The 15,505-nt window shown below is 40.5% G+C and overlaps 1 protein-coding gene across 2 annotated transcripts in view; it reads right to left on the minus strand.

The window, feature by feature from the left end:
• LOC117513707 (syntaxin-12-like) overlaps positions 1-15,505 on the minus strand; it is a 113,008-nt gene that overhangs the window by 31,880 nt on the left and 65,623 nt on the right. The window lies entirely within an intron of this gene.

Raw genomic sequence — 15,505 nt, forward strand, 5'->3', positions numbered from 1 at the left:
GTTGTTTGCCAGAATCTTGCAATACATGACCCCATCCATCCTCCCTTCAATACGGTGCAGTTGTCCTGTCCCCTTTGCAGAAGAGCACCCCAGAGTATGATGTTTCTACCCCCATGCTTCACGATTGGGATGGTTTTCTTGGGGTTGTTCTCATCCTCTAAACATGGTAAGTGAAGATGATTCCAAAAAGCTCTATTCTGGTCTCATCTGACCACATGATCTTCTCCCATGCCTCCTCTGGATCATCCAGATGGTCATTGGTGAACTTCAAATGGGCCTGGACATGTGCTGGCTTGAGCAGGGGGACCTTGCTGCCTTGCAGGATTTTAAACCATGACAGCATCATGTGTTACTAATGTAATCTTTGTGACTGTGGTCCCAGCTCTCTTCAGGTCATTGACCAGGTCCTCCTGTGTAGTTCTGAGCTTTCTCAGAATCATCCTTACTCCACAAAGTGAGATCTTGCATGGAATCCCAGACCGAGGGAGATTGACAGTCATCTTGTGTTTCTTCCACTTTCTAATAGTGACAAGTGACAAAGTTTTTATTCGGCACACAAATATTCAAATAGAAAAAAATGAACAATTCCACAAACAAACACAGACAAAACTAGTGAGTCCGAAAGGGTGTGGGCTGAAGCAAAGCTTATTAGCACCCACCCCTGCTCGTACAAGTCCAACAATTCTTATCAGTCATATTTACATAAATACAAATTCACTACTACATGTCGACACACAGACATACACATCAATATACTATTCACTTATAATTATATTTATATAGTACCAGATCACAAGAAAGTCGAATCAAGGCACTTTACGCCAGTAAGGACTAACCTTACCAACCCCCAGAGCGAGCACTAGGCAACTGTGGTGAGGAAAAATTCCCTATAAGGAAGAAACCTCAAGCAGACCAGGCTCTTGGGGGTGACCCTCTGCTTGGGCTGTGCCATATATACCTATATACTTTACAAACATAAATATATACATACATACATACATACACACAGTCACTTATATACATATACACCTACCCATATCTATATATCTACATACGCATATACATACCCACACATTCAAATATACAATGAGTCCCACTTATAAATTGAACATTCCATATAAATCAAATTATATTTGCTTCTTTATGATACTTAGACATGATGTTCTTTTTGAGTAGTTTCTTAAATCTTACTAAGTTACTACTCATTCTAACCTCTGTTGAACATTTGTTCCATTTCCTCACCCCAACCACAGACACACAAAAACCCTTACATTTGTTCTACTGCTGGTTTCATAAAATTGCACAACCTCTTAAACTATATCTGGATTCCCTCAATCGGAACAGACTCTGGACATGTCTCGGTAAGGCTTGGTTTTTCGCTCGAAATAAAGTTTGAATTGTAATGTAATCGACCAAATCTATGAATTTTAATAAATTTAAAGACATAAATAAAGAATGAGTTGGTTCACGATATTGTTTATTGCAGATGATTCGTATGGCTCGTTTTTGCAAAAGGAATATTGGATTGGTATTTGATTTGTAAGTGTTTCCCCATGACTCAACACAATATGTCATATATGGTACCATCAGAGAATGATATAAAGTAAGTAACCCTTCTTGCGGCAGTAGGTCTTTGGCTTTATACAGAATGGCTATAGTTTTTGACAATTTTGATTTCACATAATTTATATGTGGTTTCCAGCTAAGTTTATTATCAATTATAACACCTAAAAATTTATTCTCTGTTACTAACTCAATTTCCTTATTGTTTATAGTTAAATTTTTACATTTGGGTGCCTGTTTATTTCCAAATATAATACATTTAGTTTTCCCAAGGTTGAGTGACAACTTATTAGCATCAAACCAAACCTTAAATTTTTCCAGTTCTTTCTCCACTATGTCCAGAAGCTGTTCAAGATTTTCACCGCTACAGAACACAGGTTGTATCATCCGCAAAAAGGACACATCTCAGTGAACTCGACACCCAACTTTATATCATTTATATAGATTCTAAACAACAAAGGACCCAGCACTGAGCCCTGCGGCACCCCCACATGTGACATCCCTGAGTTCAGAATTGTATTATTGAACTGAACATACTGAAATCTGCCTTGTAAATAACTAGCTATCCATTCATATGCCAGACCTCTGATTCCATATTTCTGCAGTTTAATTAATAGTATTCCATGGTTAATTGTGTCAAACGCTTTCTGTAAATAAAAAAAACAACCTATTGTGTATTGTTTATTGTCAATTGCAGTTGCTATACTTTCACAAAGTCCATCAAAGCATGTGATGTAGTTCGAGACCTTCTGAATCCATATTGTTCTTCACAAATGATGTTATGCTTCAGTAAATATCATTTAATCTTTTAGCAAATATTTTTTCCAAAATTTTGGAAAATTGTGGCAGGAGTGATATAGGTCTATAATTAGAAAATGTGTGTTTGTCACCAGTTTTAAACAGAGGAATTACTTTGGCTATTTTCATTTGAGAAGGAAATTTACCAGTACTTAGTGACATATTGCAAATATAATTGAACGGTTTTTACTATACAATCAATAACTTTTTTTAATAAAGCCATATCCAAATTATTAAAATCAGTCGATTTCTTACTTTTTGAACCATGAACCAGATCAAGTATTTCCCTTTCATGAGTACCACCAATGAACATTGAACAGATTTGTTAACGTTGAATTATTTACCCAGAAGTTATTAGTTGATGAGTCAATTTTACTGGCAAGATTTTACCCACATTAACGAAGTATTCATTAAAGTGTTCAGCAATAGACTCGTCGTTATCAATTGTGATGTAGTTGTTACTCTGAAAAAATGAAGGATAATCTCTAGTTACGCTATTCTTTTTTACTATTTCATTTAATATGTTCCATGTGTTTTTGATGTTATTTCTATTTTGACAAGTAACTCATTATAATATATTTTTTTAATGAGTCTCATGATATTGATTAACTTATTTCTTATATGTTTTATACTTATTTTCAGCTTCCTTAGTTCGTAGTTTATGAATTTTTACATGCCCTCTGAAGCCCCTTAGTTATCCATGGTTTGTTGCTATATTGATTTCTATATTATTTGTCAACAAATGGACAGTGTTTATTATACAAACTGGAAAAAAATGGAAATGAAAGCATCATATGACCTGTCAACATCATCAACCAAAAACATCTGACCAATTCTGACTTGATAAATCCTCCCTTAAATTATCAATTGTTTCAGGTGTTACTTTTTCTACTCATGCATTTGGTATTGCTTCGATACTTACAACAACCCTCCAATGCAAGACTGAGGAAAACTGGCAAGTGATCACTGATATCACTGACCAGTAGTCCCCCCACTAAGATTACCGGATATAACGTTAGTTAAAATATTGTCAATGAGAGTTGTTGAGTCCATAGTTATTCTGCTAGGATGAATGATGGTTGGAAACAGTCCTAAACAATACAAGGTGTTTGTGGATGATTGTGAGGGTTTAAAAAATCTATATTGAAATCTCCACAGACAAATAAATGCTTATTTCTGTTGATTTTGTTGTACATTCCTAAGATAATGTCTTCAAAGGTGTCAATATTTGTCCCAGGAGCTCTGTAAATACAACTAACAACTATGTTTTTGGAGTTATAGATGTAATTCTATGGTAACACATTCCATGATGTTGTCCACTGTAAATGACATGTTGTTAATGAGTTTACAGTTATAATCGGACCTTACAAACAAGCAACGCCTCCACCCCTTCTCATCTGCCTATTAACCAGGAACAATTCATAACCATCAAGATATACGAGATCTTTATTATCCTCATTAACCATGTTTCTGAAATTGCAAATAAACTGAATAACGTTTTTTGGATGTTTTCAAACAATCATTAATAGTGGACAGATTACGAGAAAGACTTCTGCTGTTGAAATGTATAATTGAAAAATCTTCATCATTAATTTTATAATTTTTGAATGTTCTTCTGTAAAATATTTGCACTGTCTCACAATATTCTCACTGAAAAAGGTATCAGGATCATTTTCAGATTCGAAGGGGTGGTTAGCAGAGTTATTATAATTAAATGTATCTAGACAGAGCTCCTGGGCAGAAATAAACGGATCATTATCCTTAATCATTATGTCTCTCTTGTCTCCGGGTGTAGATGATGTGGATGAGTGGGTTGCTCCAGTCTGCATCATGGTGCTGTGATGTGTTTGAGTCCTCATACCTATTGTTCATATTTGTCCCGCTCCTCGATGTTCCTTATTGCCATAACCTTTGCTTGTTCCGGTGATCCGTTCAGTTTGATGATATTTTTACAGTTTGAAGTCCATGTGTGCTGGATTTTTCCCTGTTTCTTTAAGAAGCATGCTTTCCTGGCAATGTCGGCATTCCGTTTGGTGAGATGTTCATGATGAATACGTTTGTCCCTTTCAGTTTTCGTCCTTGTTTTACAGTGCTGTTTTGTGTTTTCTGTGATAAATCTCATGATGACGGTTCGTTTACTCACCGTCATTTCTCCGGGGCAGAGGGTGGCACGCTTCAATGTTATTTAAATCCATTTCTATACCTTTAGATAAGAGGAAATCAGCAACTGTTTTTCACAGAGCTGACCTCCTGTTCACTGGGCTCCCCTCCGCTCTCATCTGTTACCGCCGTGCGTAGGACCGTGGTTTGATGTGAAGACCTTTGATGATGACGTTGTTAATTCTGGTGTACTGCTCCAATTCAGCCACTCTATTTTCCAGCTGCACTAGACGCCGGTCTTTCTCAGCGTTCTGGAGCCGTAATGCCTTCACCTCCTCCACCAGATCTCCATGATTGATTTCTGTTGCTGCTTCACAACAGAAATCTCCTCTGATAGAAGGTCCAGAGATTTTTTAATATCGTCACCTTCCTCCGCTGTCAGAACCTTCTTAGGCCCCCATGGTCGGCTTCTGGGCAGCTTGACGATCGCCGATGTTAACAGCCTGCGTTGTTTGTCACCGGGATGGATCTGCACTGCACTGGTGCCGCGCGGCCTCGGTGTTTCCGTGCTGATGGCTCCGCGGTGGCTGCACGAGGCCTCGGGGGAGGAAGCGGCAACTCGTGACGCGCGGCTTTAATGACGCAGGCGCAGCCTCTGTGAATTCACCAAGTTGGGCGGGCCTCGGACGTTGTTGCCGTCCAGTCGCGGGACTAAGTTGCCGGTTGAGGTGGTATTCCCACTGTCCGGGTTGGCAAACACCGGCCGTGGCAGATGGCAACTACAAACACCACCTCTGAAACACTCAGGTACAAACTTTTTGCAGCTCGCTCTGACGACCGCAGCTCTCTAGTGACGACACGCCTCTGTCTCTTTGTTTTTTGTAATAAATAATATAACAGTTGTTGTCTTCTCACCAAGCTGCTTGCCTGTTGTCCTGTAGTCCATCCCAGCCTTGTGCAGGTCTACAGTTTTGTCCCTGGTGTCCTTAGACAGCTCTTTGGTCTTGGCTATGGTGGACAGGTTGGAGTGTGATTGATTGAGTGTGTGAACAGGTGTCTTTTATACAGGTAACAAGTTCAAACAGGTGCAATTACTACAGCTAAAGAGTGCAGAATAAGAGGGCTTCTTAAAGAAAAATTAACAGGTCTGTGTGAGCCAGAATTCTTGCTGGTTGGTAGGTGTTCAAATACTTATTTGCAGCAGTAACATCAATCAATCAATCAATCAATTTTTTTATATAGCGCCAAATCACAACAAACAGTTGCCCCAAGGCGCTTTATATTGTAAGGCAAGGCCATACAATAATTATGTAAAACCCCAAACAGTCAAAAACGACCCCCCTGTGAGCAAGCACTTGGCTACAGTGGGAAGGAAAAACTCCCTTTAACAGGAAAGAACCCCCAGCCAGAACCAGGCTCAGGGAGGGGCAGTCTTCTGCTGGGACGGGTTGGGGCTGAGGGAGAGAACCAGGAAAAAGACATGCTGTGGAGGGGAGCAGAGATCGATCACTACTGATTAAATGCAGAGTGGTGCATACAGAGCAAAAAGAGAAAGAAACAGTGCATCATGGGAACCCCCCAGCAGTCTACGTCTATAGCAGCATAACTAAGGGATGGTTTAGGGTCACCTGATCCAGCCCTAACTATAAGCTTTAGCAAAAAGGAAAGTTTTAAGCCTAATCTTAAAAGTAGAGAGGGTGTCTGTCTCCCTGATCTGAATGGGGAGCTGGTTCCACAGGAGAGGAGCCTGAAAGCTGAAGGCTCTGCCTCCCATTCTACTCTTACAAACCCTAGGAACTACAAGTAAGCCTGCAGTCTGAGAGCGAAGCGCTCTATTGGGGTGATATGGTACTACGAGGTCCCTAAGATAAGATGGGGCCTGATTATTCAAAACCTTATAATAAAGTACAAATAAAGTATTAAAAAATCATACATTGTGATGTCTCGCACAGTGGACATGCACCTAAGATGAAAATTTCAGACCCCTCCATGATTTCTAAGTGGGAGAACTTGCAAAACCGCAGGGTGTTCAAATACTTATTTTCCTCACTGTACATTACTGGAGACAAAAAAGACAGACACACACACACACACGACATTTGACATGATACAGATGGAACAACACATTGAGTTGTGGCCAAAGTTCACCAAACTGCCATAAGAATTTGTAGGATGTGTCGATCCATCTTTCCATTTTTGAAACCCCAAAACAAGAACACTGAAAGATAGGGAGAAAAAAACTGTACATGACGAAAGGACACAACTTCTAAAGTGTGCATATGCAAGTATCCAGATCCATGTAGCCCATACATGGGGAAAAACAGAAAAAAGTATTGTGTTTAAAATGTTATTGCATGTGCATAATATAGAATTTGATTCCACAGTTTGATCAATTTGTGCACGAGTTAAAAAACTAAATAATTTGGCAGTGCACACAGCAAGCGATGGGGGACTGACCCGCATTTATTCAGTGTTCTTTTTGCCTTGCCTTGATTGCTTCATCGTGTTTTTGATTACCTGCCTGTGTACCTCAACCACGCCTAAGCCTGATGATTTTGTTACTGCTTCTTTTGGACTGCCTATCTGTGTACCGACCCCAGCTAACGAACCAAGTAAACGCTTTAACTCCACTGAGCTGTGTACCTCCATCCTGCATTTGTATCCAGCCTGGTTTACCAGCCAACCCTGATAGATCGATCTGGCCAACTATGGATGCAGCAGACACAGATGCTTTCCAGCAGGTGGTACGCCACCACAGCCAGCAGCTAGCTCAACAGGAGGACCAGCTTGCCACCCTGAACTCTGGAATTAGCGCATTAGGTAAGCGGCAAGACAGCTTCATGGCCTCCGTGTGCTATAAGATGGAGCAACTACTGTCTACCATGAAGCATCAGGCTACGACCGACACGGTCCCTGCTGCCTCACGCCTTCCAGGACCATCAGCAGCCCCGCCGGCTTCCGTACCCATCTCTGACGTCTGTAATCAACTCTCCCGGCCTGAGCGGTTTTCCGGAGAGTCAGGGGACGTAAAGCCTTTTATCAATTGGAGCCTTGACAGGCATACAAGACAGCAGTGGATCGCAAATGGTCGACAGTGCCCTCCTCCTCCTCCTCCTACGCCCATGGACAACAAGTGTGGCTTTCCACGTGCCACCTGCCACTGCGAGGAGTCCCTCGGAAAATGGCTCCCAGATTTGTTGGCCCGTTCCCAGTATCCAAGATCTTTAACCCTGTCTCTGTCCGTCTCCACCTTCCAAGGTCCAAGAGGGTTCAACCAACATTCCATGTCAGTCACCTGAAGCCTGTACGGTCCAGCCCTTCCTACCTATCTGTGTACCGACGACCAGCTAACAAACTAAGTAAACGCTTTAACTCCACTGAGCTGTGTGCCTGCATCCTGCATTTGTGTCCAGCCTGCTTTTCCAGCCAACCCTGATAGTTTTCACTTAATTCATCATAGTTATGTGAGGTGTTGATTTCAGAATGCAGGCACCAACTCCAGTGTGTAGGTTTGTTAATCAAGGGACATAACTCTGCCAAAATGTGTCAATCTTGTACAATATTACAATATGCATATTATTGACCTAATTTGATTTGCAACAAGTTATATGAAATTCCATCTAAAAGTGTAATAGGAGTTGGTTTCAGAATGCAGGTACCCACTCACCAAATTGACAGAGTCCAGATTTGTTAATCAAGGGCCGTAACTCTGGTAAAATAGGCCCAACGATATGATAATGTACGTATTACCAAACTATAACAAGGACTTGTACCAAGTTTCATGAAATTCCTTCTAAAAATGTGACAGGAATTGATTTCAGAATACTTATACCTTTTTGGGGACAGACTGACAGAAATCACCACAACATAATTCCCCTCCAGGCCTTCGTCCAGCGGGGGATAAAAAGCAGAGATGCAACTCAAATTAACCAAACTGGATATGCACCAGTCCCAGACTGCGCCTTGAAATCCTGTCCACAAACATCACAAACAGGACTGATGACAAGGGGCAGCCCTGGCAGAATCCAACACCCACCGGAAACAGGTCTGATGTAATGCAGAAAATGCGGACACAGCTCATACTTTGCTCATATATTGGGTGTCCCAAAAAATATGCAACATTTTATCAGCAAAGAAAATGGTTAAAGCATATGTCTAGGAAATACATTTATGGCTGGATAGAAAGCTGAAAGGTTGAAGTTTTTCATACCAATGTCAATATTGGCCCTGCATTTTGTCAGTCTAGCATAAAGTCGCGCTGCACCTGCTTGACTCTTGGTCTGGTGCCAAAACTCAATTTTTGTTCGCTGTAGTATGGTTAATCTTGGCATTTTCCTGAGTCTTGCTTGGCATCAACATAAACTTTAGGGTCTCTGCAAGTAAAAAAGAAACATAAGTGATTAAGTTTGTAGCATTTAAGGGTCAAACCGAGTGTTTTAAATGTTGTATATTTTTTTGGGACACCCTATAGAGACCGAATCGCATGTTGCAGCAAATCCAGTACCCAATACTCTCACAGCACCCCCCACATGATACCCTGAGGAACCCAGTCATACGTCTTTTCCAAGTCCACAAAACACATGTAGACTGGTTGGTCATACTCCCAAGACCCTCCAATATCCTTGCAAGGGTAAAGAGTTGGTCCACCATTCCATGACCAGGATGGAACCTGCATTGCTCCTCCTGAATCTGAGGTTCAACTAATGCTCTGCGTCTCCACTGTAGTACCCTGGCATAGACTTTCCCAGGAAGGCTGAAAAGCAATCAGTCAATCAACATTTATTTATAAAGCGCTTTATAGCAGCCAGATTGTCTACTTTTTTTTTTTTTTACTAATAGCCCAATTTCATAGCCTTAAGAGTGTGCATATCGTGAATGCTTGGTCTTGTTGGATTTGAGAATCTACTGAATCTACTGGTACCTTGTTTCCCATGTAACAATAAGAAATATACTCAAAACCTGGATTAATCTTTTTAGTCACATAGCACTACTATTATTCTGAACACTACTGTGTGTGTGTGTGTATATATATATATATATATATATATATATATATATACTGAGGAAAATAAGTATTTGAACACCCTGCAGTTTTGCAAGTTCTCCCACTTAGAAATCACGGAGGGGTCTGAAATTTTCATCTTAGGTGCACGTCCACAGTGAGAGACATAATCTAAAATAAATAAATAAATAAATAAAAATACGGAAATCACAATGTATGATTTTTTTAATAATTTATTTGTATGTTACTGTTGCAAATAAGTATTTGAACACCTACCAACCAGCAAGAATTCTGGATCACACAGACCTGTTAATTTTTTTTAAGAAGCCCTCTTATTCTGCACACTCTACCTGTATTAACTGCACCTGTTTGAACTTGTTACCTGTATAAAGACAGTCACACTCCAACCTGTCCACCATAGCCAAGACCAAAGAGCTGTCTAAGAACACCAGAGACAAAATTGTAGGCCTGCACAAGGCTGGGATGGACTACAGGACAACAGGCAAGCAGCTTGGTAGAAGACAACTGTTATTTATTAGAAAGTGGAAGAAACACAAAATGACTGTCAATCTCCCTCGGTCTGAGATTCCATGCAAGATCTCACTTGTGGGGTAAGGACGATTCTGAGAAAGCTCAGAATTACACAGGAGGACCTGGTCAATGACCTGAAGAGATCTGGGACCACAGTCACAAAGATTACATTAGTAACACATGATGCTGTCATGGTTTAAAATCCTGCAGGGCAGCAAGGTCCCCCTGCTCAAGCCAGCACATGTCCAGGCCCATTTGAAGTTCACCAGTGACCATCTGGATGATCCAGAGGAGGCATGGGAGAAGGTCATGTGGTCAGATGAGACCAGAATAGAGCTTTTTGGAATCAACTCCACTTACCATGTTTAGAGGATGAGAACAACCCCAAGAAAACCATCCCAACCGTGAAGCATGGGGGTGGAAACACCATACTCTGGGGGTGCTCTTCTGCAAAGGGGACAGGACGACTGTATGGAGGAGTGAACCAAAATCCCTGCTGCAGTGTGTGAAAACTTGGTCGAGAACTACAGGAAATGTTTGACCTCTGTAATTGCAAACAAAGGCTACTGTACCAAATATTAACACTGATTTTCACAGGTGTTCAAATACTTATTTGCAGCAGTAACATACAAATAAATTATTAAAAAAATCATACATTGTGATTTCCGGATTTTTTTTTTTAGATTATGTCTCTCACAGTGGACATGCAAAGATGAAAATGTCAGACCCATCCATGATTTCTAAGTGGGAGAACTTGCAAAAAGTGTTCAAATACTTATTTCCTCACTGTACAGTAGTGTTCAGAATAATAGTAGTGCTATGTGACTAAAAACATTAATCCAGGTTTTGAGTATATTTCTTATTGTTACATGGGAAACAAGGTACCAGTAGATTCAGTAGTCTCACAAATCCAACAAGACCAAGCATTCATGATATGCACACTCTTAAGGCTATGAAATTGGTCTATTAGTAAAAAAAAAGTAGAAAGGAGGGTTTTCACAATAATAGTAGTGTGGCATTCAGTAAGTGAGTTCGCCAATTTTGTGGAACAAACAGGTGTGAATCAGGTGTCCCCTATTTACGGATGAAGCCAGCACCTGTTGAACATGCTTTTCTCTTTGAAGCCTGAGAAAAATGGGACGTTCAAGATATTGTTCAGAAGAACAGCGTAGTTTGATTAAAAAGTTGATTGGAGAGGGTAAAACTTATACGCAGGTGCAAAAAATTATAGGCTGTTAATCTACAAAGATCTCCAATGCTTTAAAATAGACAAAACAAACAAACAAACAAAAAAAAAAAACAGAGACGCGTGGAAGAAAATGGAAAACAACCATCAAAATTGATAGAAGAATAACCAGAATGGCAACGGATCACCCATTGATCAGCTCCAGAATGATCAAAGACAGTCTGGAGTTACCTTTAAGTGCTGTGACAGTTAGAAGACGCCTGTGTGAAGCTAATTTATGTGCAAGAATCCCCTGCAAAGTCCCTCTGTTAAATAAAAGACATGTGCAGAAGAGGTTACAATTTGCCAAAGAACACATCAACTGGCCTAAAGAGAAATGGAGGAATATTTTCTGGACTGATGAGAGTAAAATTGTTCTTTTTGGGTCCAAGGGCCACAGACAGTTTGTGGGACGATCCCAAACTCTGAATTCAAGCCACAGTTCACGGTGAAGACAGTGAAGCATGGTGGTGCAAGCATCATGATATGGGCATGTTTCTCCTACTATGGTGTTGGGCCTATATATCGCATACCAGGTATCATGGATCAGTTTGGATATGTCAAAATACTTGAAGAGGTCATGCTGCCTTATGCTGAAGAGGACAATCCCTTGAAATGGGTGTTTCAACAAGACAATGACCCCAAGCACACTAGTAAAGGAGCAAAATCTTGGTTCCAAACCAACAAAATGAATGTTTTGGAGTGGCCTGCCCAATCCCCGGACCTAAATCCAATTGAGAACTTGTGGGGTGACATAAAAAAAAGCTGTTTCTGAAGCAAAACCAAGAAATGTGAATTGTAGAATGTTGTTAAAGAATCTTGGAGTGGAATAACAGCTGAAAGGTGCCACAAGTTGGCTGACTCCATGCCTCAAGATGTGAAGAAATCATGAAAAACTGTGGTTATATGACTAAATATAGTTTATTGATTCACAGGATTGCTAAAAAAGCAATTTGAACATAATAGTTTTGAGTATGTGTCAACAGCAGATGCTACTATTATTGTGAACACTCCCTTTTCTACTTTTTAAACTAATAGCCCAATTTCATAGCCTTACGAAAGTGCATATCATGAATGCTTGGTCTTGTTGGATTTGTGAGACTCTACTGAATCTACTGGTACCTCGTTTCCCATGTAACAGTAAGAAATATTCTCAAAACCTGGATTAATCTTTTTAGTTACATAGCACTACTATTATTCTGAACACTACTGTGTATATAATATATTATATATATCTATTTCTACCTCATTTTCTTAGTTTATTGTACTGTTACAAGTATTAGTATTATTGTTATCCTTGCACACGCTGTTAGATGAACATTTTCCTCTACACCTTCTTGTGTGTGTTTTTAAGAGCTGACGTAACGTGAATTTCTCCTCTGTGAGATCAATAAAGTTTATCTTATAAAAATTTCTAAAATTATCTTCCTTAAACTCAAAGCAAATCTCTACAACTTGATATAACAAGCTGAAGCGGAGTCCCAAGCTGAATCTACAACTTGCAGATTCAGCTTGGGACTCCAACGAGGGCGGTCACATCTCCTCCACTCTCCCTTATCTCTGCTCTCTGCTTTAACCTTCAAGTCCCTACTTCACCAGACTGAATTCCTCAAATTATATTGGATACTGGTTCTATTGGACTACTATTGGATTAACCATGGAATTGATCAGCTGGTCTCTGAACACTATTGACACAAGAAGGTCAGGACCGGGGGATCCTACCTGCCCAGGGGAATGTATCCTGCGGCCTATGTTCTCAACTCCTGGGGGTTGTGGCATGTTGCATGCTTGGCGCCTTTCTCCTTTGAGGACATCGAGGAGTTATTCATATTTGGTCTTATGGTAGCAGGGCTGGTACTTACTGGCTTATGTGCTGCCCTGATCTACTGGAAAATTGGCAAGACAGAGGCATCAAGAACCACGGCCCCTCGCTTGTCCGTCATGATTAACGAGGTTGGCAAGGCAGTGCATTCTCAGACTGCGATGACTCTTGAACTCAGACGTAAATTGGATGACATCTTGGAGCAGATGTGTGCCTTGCAGATGAAGATGAAGATTTTGGAGGCCGGGAATATTCTTAATTCATATTTGGGAATATTCTTAATTCATAATTGGGATTTGGTTGTTCAAGTGAAGCTGTAAAAAGTGTTTTTCACTGCTCAAACCACAACATGGCAGGCTCATCAGCCTTAAAGACAAATTGCCCGACTGTTTTCCTCCAGAGGAATGTCTTCAGGCCTTGGTGATTATCTGGCTGTTTTCTAATCTCAACTCACAAAGACAATAAACTGTTTCACAGGACTGAAGCATGCTCCACTCCCTCTCCCCACCCCCTACCCCCCCACTCCGGCTTCTGCTCACGTCACCCCTTCCCTTCTGCGGGGGCGCGGTTTTAGCTGCAGCTGGTCCCCGTTCCCCCTGCAAGCTGACGGTGGCGCAACTCAGGGTTGCAGCGTGACCTTCACCCACTTGCCTCAATTCGGATAACGGGTTTCTTCAAATTTAGTGCACACAAACAATGTCAAATGCGTATGTGTTGTCTTTAATTCTGATATGTGCCATTATTACGGTAAACAAGTAATAATTGTGGACTAATTGCTGTCTGAGGTAACTGGAGTGTAAACATAATTTCTCCACTGTGACATCAATAAAGTATATTTCATCTCATCTCTCATCTCATAAATTAATTAAAATATGAAAGTCAAGATGATGGGTGACATAAGTAATGGCCCCCTTAATAATCAGTTTCATTGACAGTTTTATTCAGATAAGTCAGACGAGGGATACATGAACATTTCCAAATCACTGAATATGTCTTGGACTTTATTTACATCAGTTATGAAGAAATACAAACAGTATTGCACACTATGGTAAATCTGTATGAAGTTGACAGTTCTCAAAAACTGAGGGACTGTGCAAGAAGGACAAGAGTGAGGAAAGCCACCAAGACATGCAAACAACCCAGAAGAACTTATAGGCTTATGTGGCTGCAGAAGTGGTACAGAGGAAGATTTTCTTTCACCAAAACATCAATCTTTCCAATCACAGCCATTGACAGAATACAGAATTTGGTCATGGATGACCATTGTATCACCACACAAAACTTGCAGAAGAGTGGGGTTTAGCACAGGTTCCATTTTGATGAATTGTCTGGGCATGTGGAGAGTGTCAGTGAAATTCATGCCAAAGCAGGTGGCAGCGAAGGAGAAGCAACTGCATCTGGATGTCTCAGAGCTGCTTATTCTGCTCCGCTGATTCAGACTTCCTGGCCAAACACATCACTCCTCTGATTCCTCAACATCCCTGCTTTCACACACACTTCTCCAGCAGTTTGGCCATTGATAGAAGATTTCTGGAAGTCCTATTTGGAATGGTCTTGGAAAGTTCTGCATGAAGTCTCGCGACTCAAATAGTTATGTTTAATAAAGTTCATATTTAAATACCAAACATCGAGCTTCATATTAAGTTTTCATGACATGATAATGAAATGTTAGGAATCTTTGTATAGCAATCATCAATTCTTTTACTTCCTAATATCGGTATTACCCCTCAAAAATCCATATCAGTTAAGCTCTAATTTTCTCATATTCCTTCCTCATACACCCCTAAAGCTCTTGATATGGCACCTTATCACAAACTTTATCAAGATCAAAGCCAAGACTTTGATCTAACTGATTAATGTCACATCAACAACATTAGCTATCAATATGTCCGTTTGAAATTAAAGCCTGTTCAGTTTATCCTTTATGGCACATGGTATAAAACTACTGCAGTCCCGGATCAATGATGAAGCACAGTACTCACCATTAGTCGGGATCCAGCTCGAACCCTGGCAACTGACTCCTTCTTTCTCAGCTGCATGCCGCTGAACCACTTGGAAGTTATTGAGGGCTGTAGAAAAATCATTCATCAAACGCTCCTTCTGGAGCTTTTGCTGTCTCTGAAACAAAGAATAAAAGAAAGGACTAGTTTTCAAATGTCAAACTACAAACACTTAGAGACACAAATTGACATAGATGTCTCAAACTGATTCCAGAGAGTTAATCAGTGAAATCACTTGGTGGAGTGGGTGGTTGCAAAGAAAACCTACACCCTCTTGGCCCTTTCTGAAATCAGTTTGAGACCTCTGAATTAACACCACATTTTTATTATTTATTGTACCATATTATTCCAATTTTACCAGCAGAGGTACAAGCCAAACACATGCATGCATGCACACCACACACACACACACATACACACACACACACACACACACATACACACACACACACACATACACATAT

Source organism: Thalassophryne amazonica, chromosome 7 (genome assembly GCF_902500255.1).
Source record: "Thalassophryne amazonica chromosome 7, fThaAma1.1, whole genome shotgun sequence".
In the NCBI taxonomy this organism is placed as follows: domain Eukaryota; kingdom Metazoa; phylum Chordata; class Actinopteri; order Batrachoidiformes; family Batrachoididae; genus Thalassophryne; species Thalassophryne amazonica.